Source organism: Pistacia vera, unplaced genomic scaffold (genome assembly GCF_008641045.1).
Source record: "Pistacia vera cultivar Batoury unplaced genomic scaffold, PisVer_v2 Contig265, whole genome shotgun sequence".
NCBI classification, from domain to species: domain Eukaryota; kingdom Viridiplantae; phylum Streptophyta; class Magnoliopsida; order Sapindales; family Anacardiaceae; genus Pistacia; species Pistacia vera.
The window spans coordinates 330,083-338,134 of NW_022196074.1; positions in this window are offsets into that span (position 1 = coordinate 330,083).

The following is an 8,052-nucleotide window of genomic DNA, read 5'->3' on the forward strand; positions in this document are numbered from 1 at the left end:
ATTTGGTGAATGATATATCATAATACATAAGATAACATGTCATTTCGGATGAAAAATTAATAAAAAATTAGATTGGGGATAAAATAAAAAAATTAATTTTAAATAATAGACAAAAAATAAATACAAAATAAAATAAAAAAAAAAAAAAAAAAAATTAAAGAAAAAAGGAATTGTTTTCTACGATTTAAAAAATAATACATTTTGAAGTTTTGCGGATTTCTCCCAACAAGAAGAAGCTTGGTTAACTATTCAATCTCTTCTTCTCGGGAAACATCTAGGTTCACTATCGTAACACAAATTTGTAACATAAATTCATGGAATTTGACAATCAAATTCTGGGCTATTACAAGATCCAGGACAATGTAAGTAGAAGACGACTGATTATAAGTGGTTGGGCACCACAGAATTTAATACTTGAACATCCCGCCATTGGAGGGTTCTTGACACACTCACTGTGGCTGAACTCTATCATGCAAGGTGTGAGTGCTGGTGTACCAATGATCACTTGGCCTTTTTCAGGTTGTCCCCGTAGGCAATGAGTTTCGGAAGGTTTGGGCAACGGATGAATCGCCTTTGATGGAGAGACATAAGATCAAGAAGACGATGTATGCAGTCATGAATAATGAAGATGAAACATTAGAGATGAGGAAGAAAGCCAATCATCTAAGGGAATTGGCAAAGAAAGGTGCTGAAGAAGTGGGGTCATATTACGATGACATGAAGAGTCTAATTCAGTGAAATCAAAATGTACAAAAAAATCTTGAGAATTGGTAAGTATAGGATAGGACATTTTTAAATGGTCACCATTTGTAAAAGCTATTTACTATCAGCTAACTATTAATAGCATATATCATATCATTTGCAAGTAGCATGCATTTGATGCATTTAACAATTGAAAATATCTTCATTTTGGAGACAGACCAATGTGCAAGAAAAGTAGTGCATATAGAAAACAGTGAACTGCATTGTAACGAGAAATGAAGGAAAAACCTGAAAAGAGAACAGTGAAAGGAAATTGATTTACACATACACAATAATCAGGGTATAAAGAAGGTTGAGTTATTAATGGGTATGTTGCCATCTTCACATTCCCATTCAGCCGGGGGCGAGATTAATCGTAGTCTTTCTAGAATTCTGAAGCTGAAGATCTTTGGAATCTTCAAGCCTCTAAGCATTGGCATTAAATCTTCATGTACTTGCCACTCCGATGCACAGAAATCAAATTGTAGGATTTCAAGACAAGGGAAACCATTTGCCGAGCATATCATTTTTTTTTTTTTTTTTTTTAAACTATAGGAAGTGAACTTTAAAAGAAGAATCATCAGGTTTGGCAAATTCTCCAACAAGGCCATTAGATCATCCCTAAGAATTGAACCTGACAACTTTAAACATTCAAGATTTGGTCAGATTTCCTTCATGTTCCTTGGTAGTTTCTCTATCTTCCCACTTAATCTCAAATCTACAAGACATGTGCAATGAGCAAGTGCCTGCCATGAAGCAAAAGACTGATCAAACCCCAACGTAACTGATAAAATTTGAAGGCTTTTTAGTTTGCCGATTGGTTCCAAATCAAAGTTCTGCCGAATCCGATTCAATCCGCAGCTCCTGAAGATAAACCAACTTTTCGGATTAATTTTACTCCAACATTGAATATTTATGTACTTGAGAGTTTGAAGGTTTGTCAAATTGTCTACCCGCGATGATCCTCGAAAGTTTCCAATTAGATGCTTCAATTCCTGCAACCTGCAAATCTCAATTGGTATTTTACGAGAAATCCAATGATGCAATAAATGTCAAGAGTTTGCAGCCTCTTCAAGTTGACAAAGAATGATGGAAAATGATTTATATATGCATTCCTTAGCCCAAATATTTCAAGTGGATCAACTTTCCAATCTCTTTCGGTAAGCTTCTCTTACTCTGCGGTCCCACTTTATCAATATCACTCTTAGAACCCTTAACATCAAGCACTCTGAGCAATCTGAATCTGGTGAAAAGGGGTGGTAAGTACTGTGTTAATTTGAGTGATTCGTCTCACTTTTGGTTAAAGAAGAGAAATAAACGCGACAATTGATTATAGTGTTGAAACCACAAATGCCTTTCAATCTCGGAATAAACAGCTTATCTTCGGCAAGATAAAAGTTTGATTCCTTTGCTTTCTGAATAGCTAGAACGTGCAAAAGATCATGAACCCAACATGCGGCAATCCGCCCCCAACATCTTTGACCTTCTTTTTCTTGTATGAAACCCTTTGCCATCCGTAATTGAATTAGTTTCTCCACATGGATTTCATAATCCTCTGGAAAAAGACTTAGGTAGAGAAAACATAACTTCAATTCAAAAGACAAATCTTTAAAACTTAAAGCTAACAAAAACGAGATCTGAAAACATAACTTCAATTCACGTCAACATGTTTGGTTCTCTCATGGTACACGGGATTCTTTCCTAGATGAATGGCACTCTGACTGTCTGAATAGACAGTCACAGTTCCATCCAGCAGCTTGGCCTCTTTCAGGAATCTTTGGAGCCATATAGCTTCTTTGAATGCGTCGGTTACAGCCATGTATTCAACTTCAATTATGGACAAGGCTACCAGTGGCTACAGTTGGGACTTCCAACTGATACAGTTTCCTCCCAAAGTAAACTGATATGCTGTGGTGGATTTCCGCGAATCTCTATCACCTGCAAAATCAGAATCTACATACCCAATCAGATCAAGTGTGGAGTTTCTTTTATAGAAATTCAGACCAATATTTTCTGTACTTTTAATGTATCTTAGTAGCCATTTCAAAGCATTCCAGTGATCACACCCAGGATTTGACATGTATCTACTTAGAAGTGATATTGAATATGATAAATCAGGCCTTGTACTGATCATAGAGTACATAACAGAGCCAATGGCATTTGCATGGTATGGTTTCCATTTTTAGTCTATCAGGTTCTGTTTTGGGACTTTGGGCTTTACTAAGGATGAGGTGACTAGCTAGGGGCATTGTGACACACTTAGAGTCACTCATTCCAAACTTTAACACAAGTTTTTTCAGATAAGACATCTGATGCAATTTTAGGCTGTAATTCTTCCTGTTTCTTTCTATTAACATACCTAAAATTTTCTTAACACAGCCCAAATCCTTCATGTCAAATTCGCAATTTCCCTTTCAACTCCTCAATTTGGGCCTTAGATTTACTAATTAATAGCATGTAATCAACGTATAATAACAAATATACAGGATTTGTATCCACATGAGCAAAATAGAAACAATTATCATGCTCACTTCTAGTAAACCCTGTGCCTACTATAAAGGAGTCAAATCTCTTGTACCACTGCCTAGGTGCCTGTTTGAGACCATACAGAGATTTATGCAGCAAACATACATGGTCAGGGAACCTTTTATCCTTAGACCCTATAGGTTGACTCATATAAATCTATTCTTCTAATTCCCCATGCAAGAATGCAGTTTTTACATCTAACTGCTTTAACTCTAAGTCATAATGGACTACTATAGATAACATCAATCTTATAGTTTTGAATTTAACAACAGGTGAGAAAATTTCAGTAAAGTCTATACCTGCTAAATGGATGTAGCCTTTGGCTACCAACCTAGCCTTATACCTTGGTGGATCAGTTTGGTTTATGCCTTCCTTTAGCTTGTACAGCCACTTACAGTCCACCAGTTTGACATCTTTGGGTTTTGGAACCAAAATCCAGGTTTTGTTCTGCCTCAAGGAGTTCATCTCCTCATTCATGGCAGTGAGCCAATATTTTCTGTCCTTTGAGTTGACTGCCTGTTCATAGGAGTCAGGTTCTGTCCTCTAGATCTCTACTCCAGCCAACAGGGCTGTGTAGATGAGGTCTGCATAACTAAACCTTGCTGGTGGTCTTATGTCCCTTCTGGTTCTATCTCTGGCCAGTTGATACTGAGCCAGATCATTTTGTTGGTCATTGTCAATGTTTTCCTCACTTTCATCTTCACCATCAGGTTCAGTATTAGTTGTAGTGTGCTCAGTTTCATATTCTGGTTCATTAGTATTGGTCTCAGGCTCCTGTTGCCTTGTTGACTCCACCTCAAACTGAGTACTGTCTGTTTGCTACTGGTGTCTCGACTTGGGGGCTTGAGGTACCTGCACTGTTATTAGTAACCCTGCAAGGGAACACAGATTCATTAAAAATAACATCTCTACTGGATAACCTTAACCCCTGGGGTTTTCTTCTCCCACAGCCTATATCCTTGGTTCCTTCTTGATACCCCAGAAATGCACATCTTAGGAGCCTTGTTCATTTTTCCATCTCTATATGTGCATAGGCTGCACAACCAAATACTCTTCGGTGGCTGAGTGAAGCTTTTCTTTCTGTCCATTTTTCTTCAGGGCATATAAACCAGTTGCACTAGAGGGAGTTCTATTTATCAATAGGCGCTGTGGTTAAAGCCTCTCCCCAAAAGGACTTAGGTAGTCCAACTGTGAAGAAGGGACACCTAACCTTCTTTACAGTGTCCTATTCATCTCTCAGCAACTCTATTTTGCTGAGGTGTTCTCCTAACTGTCCTATGTCTCATAATCCCTGGTCTTTACAATATGCATCAAACTCGTGGTACAGAAATCCAGGCCATTGTCAGTTCTGAGTGCTTTCACCTTTTTCTCTAGTTGGTTTTTCTACTAAAGTTTTCCAACTCTTAAACTTACTTAGTGCCTCATCTTTGGTCCTAAGAAGGTAAACCCACCTTTCCTACTGAAATCACCACTATGGCTAGAAAGTAACTATTACCCCTATGAGTTTTGACTCTCTCTGGACCCCACAGATCAGCAGGAGATATCAAACATCCCAGACAGGTAAGTTCCTTTTGGGAACTCAGCCTGTGCTGTTTGCCCATACACAAATCTCACAAAACTCAAGTCTGATACATTATCATTACCAAAGTACCCCTGCTGTTTGAGATTGCTCATACCAGTTTGGCCTTAGGCCCATCCTCAGGTGCCATTTTTTTGCATTTGAAATGTAGTAGATATGAAAGCAGAATTAACATTCAACTGATAATATTGTCCACTCAATATGTACAACCATGCCTTTTTACACCCTCAAACAGAATTTGATCATTCTTGTAAACAGTAATGCAACCATTTTTAGCTCTATAGCTACAGCCTGCTTCATCCAGTGTGCCTAATGAAATCAAGTTATGCTTAAGCTCTGGTATGTACCTAACTTTGGTTAAATTATTAGTTTGCTAGTTTTAAGCTAAGGGTAATGTACCAATCCCACACTATTTCATGTTCACCATTTATCAGGTTTTGAAACCAGGTTTTGTTAGGGCTCATATGAAAGGAACATCCTGAGTCTAGCACCCATTCATTAGCAATTTTAGAACTGGAACAGTAAGGGCTTCGTGATCTCAAAGCTTCAGAGGATGCTAGGTTCTCTTTGTACTATTCTGCTTTTGCTTCCTAATCCAATCATAGCATTCTTTTTTATGTGACCAGGTTTGTTGCAATGGACACTTTCTAGTCTCTGACTTAGACTTATTGTTATTATAGCCTTTGCCTTTCTTCTTATTCTTAGGCCCTAGTTTTGTTGAACCCCCTTTCCAGTGTCTTTACCAAAATGACCAGTGTCTTGTTTTCCTTTTACAAGAGATTATTCCTATTTCTCTTTTGTATTTTTAGCTCTAGTTCTCTGGATTTTAAGCTAGCCATTATTAGATCTACACTAGGGACTGTACCAGTGTACTGTAATACATTCTTTACTAAATATTCATCAGGAAGAGAATTTAAAAAATCATTGCAAGACTAGAATCTCCTAATTCCTGATCAGTTCCTTTTAGCACTAATGTCATTTTTAGAAATTCATCTAAATTTTCTTCTAATGACTTAGAGGCATCCATTCTATAAAAAAACAGAGCACCTTTCAAGAATGTTAAATTAGGAGCAGATTTAATGCATCAGAGTTTCGAGTTTACCCCAGACTCTATTGGTGTGCAAGACCATCAACTTTTCGCAGAATACTATCTGATAAATTCATGATTATCAATTGTAGCTTCTTCATCCATCTCTGCTTTCTTTTTCGTCTTTCTTCTGACCTTGGTTTCATCTTTCTCCAGTGCTATTCCCACCTTGTTAGGGGATAAAAGTGCCTTCATCTTTTTCTTCCAGGTATTGAAATCCACTTCCCTCATACTGGATATCTCTACATGCTGGTAGATTCATCATATTTACAATGACAAGACAGAGCAGTATAAAGAGTAGGTGCTTTGTTACACCAGAAGTTGCCAAATACTGCCAGGCAGTTTTTAAGGCGGTCACTGTTATTCCAGCCTATATACCCTAAACAGACCAAAAGATATGAAAAAACCCTAATTAAAAGAGAAAACCCCTAAATCTTGAAAACCCTAATTATGATTTTGCCCTATTTTCGTCGATCCCTTGTGTATGTGACCTAATCTCACGAATTAGCCCTAAGACTTAACAAGATTTGATAGCCTAATAGCTAGGGACCTTTAAATCGAAAAACCCCAAATCTGACAACCCTAATTCTAAGTTCATCTATAAACGATTTCTAACCCTAGACTCGATTAGACCTAAAAGGCTCTGATACCACTGTTGTAAATCAATACTACTTCAACCTACAAGATTAGTCACAATACAAAACAAAAACTACAAGAACAACGAACAATCACACAACACAAGATATACCGTGGTTCGCTTGTTCAATATAGAACAGTTACATCCACGTTGAACTCCAGAATATGGAGCTCGCTGCACTGATATTGATCACTTCAAAGATTACAATTTACAGATGAATATTCTTCACTGTCACTCATCGAATCAAACTCTCATTCATTCTCTGTATCCCGCAAATCCTATCAAACCCTAGAGTACTTTAACCCTTTAAGGAACCCCTGCCCTCAAACAAATACTCTAGAAAGATTCACACAAGAAACCCAGAATGGGCATGAAACCCTAACCAGATGAACGATATTTCAGAGAAATGAAACGAAGACCTAAAACTCGATCTCAGCCAAATGCGTGAATAGTCCCTTTTATAACTGTTGACTTCTGATTGCATTTGACCCATTGGATTCTCTTTAACTTTGATGGTTGTGATTCATTTGGAATAATAGACAAAACGACAGCGTTTTGTTACCTGTCTAAACGACGTCGCATGCTTCACTTATTTAACATAACTGTTAACTAACTTCATCTAACTACCTTAACAAACTACAGCTCAGCATAACTAATTCCTAACTAACTAAGTTTCTTCCAACTTGAATCTTACACTCCCCCTCAAATTGGCATCTTATGTATTCTTTCAAGCATAACTTGGACAAAGTTTTTCATGTTGTAGCCTTCCCACTCTTCATCATCACGTCTGCCAATTGTTCTCCGATTGGTATGTTTTGTAATGATCAAACCACCTTGAATTTTCTCTCTTATAAAATGACAATCTATTTCTATGTGTTTTCTCTCATGATACATGGGATTGTCGCAATCTGCAATGCTGACTTATTACCACAGAAAAGCAACGCCGTATTTTGGCTTCATTATCAAGCTCTTTAAGCAAGCTTGTTAACCAAACTAACTCTGCAACAGCTACAGCCTGCTTCTATATTTGCTTCTGCAATGATCTTGCCACAGTATTTTGTTTCTTTGATTTCCAAGATAGAAGAGAATCTCCCATCTTGATGCAGTATCCTGATACTGATTTTCTACTGACAGCGCAGGCTGCCCAATCGAGTCACAAAAGGCAACTAACTCTTTTGAAATTTTTGCAGACATAAACAACCCAAGTGCTGGTTCCTTTTTCACATATCTTATAACCCTCAATGCTGCTTCCAGATGTGATTGTTTAGGAGTCTGCATGTGTTGACTTAAGTTCTGGACACGAATGAAATGTCTGGCCTGGTCATGGTTAGATATAACAACTTTCCCACCATCCTCCTGATACACTAGGATCTGACAACAATTTATCCTTTCATCCGGTAAGAACTGTTGATCATACTCATATAAGTCGTTTTAGATGTTGTTCAAAAGGAGTGTCAGCAGTTTTGCAGTAGACAACCCAGC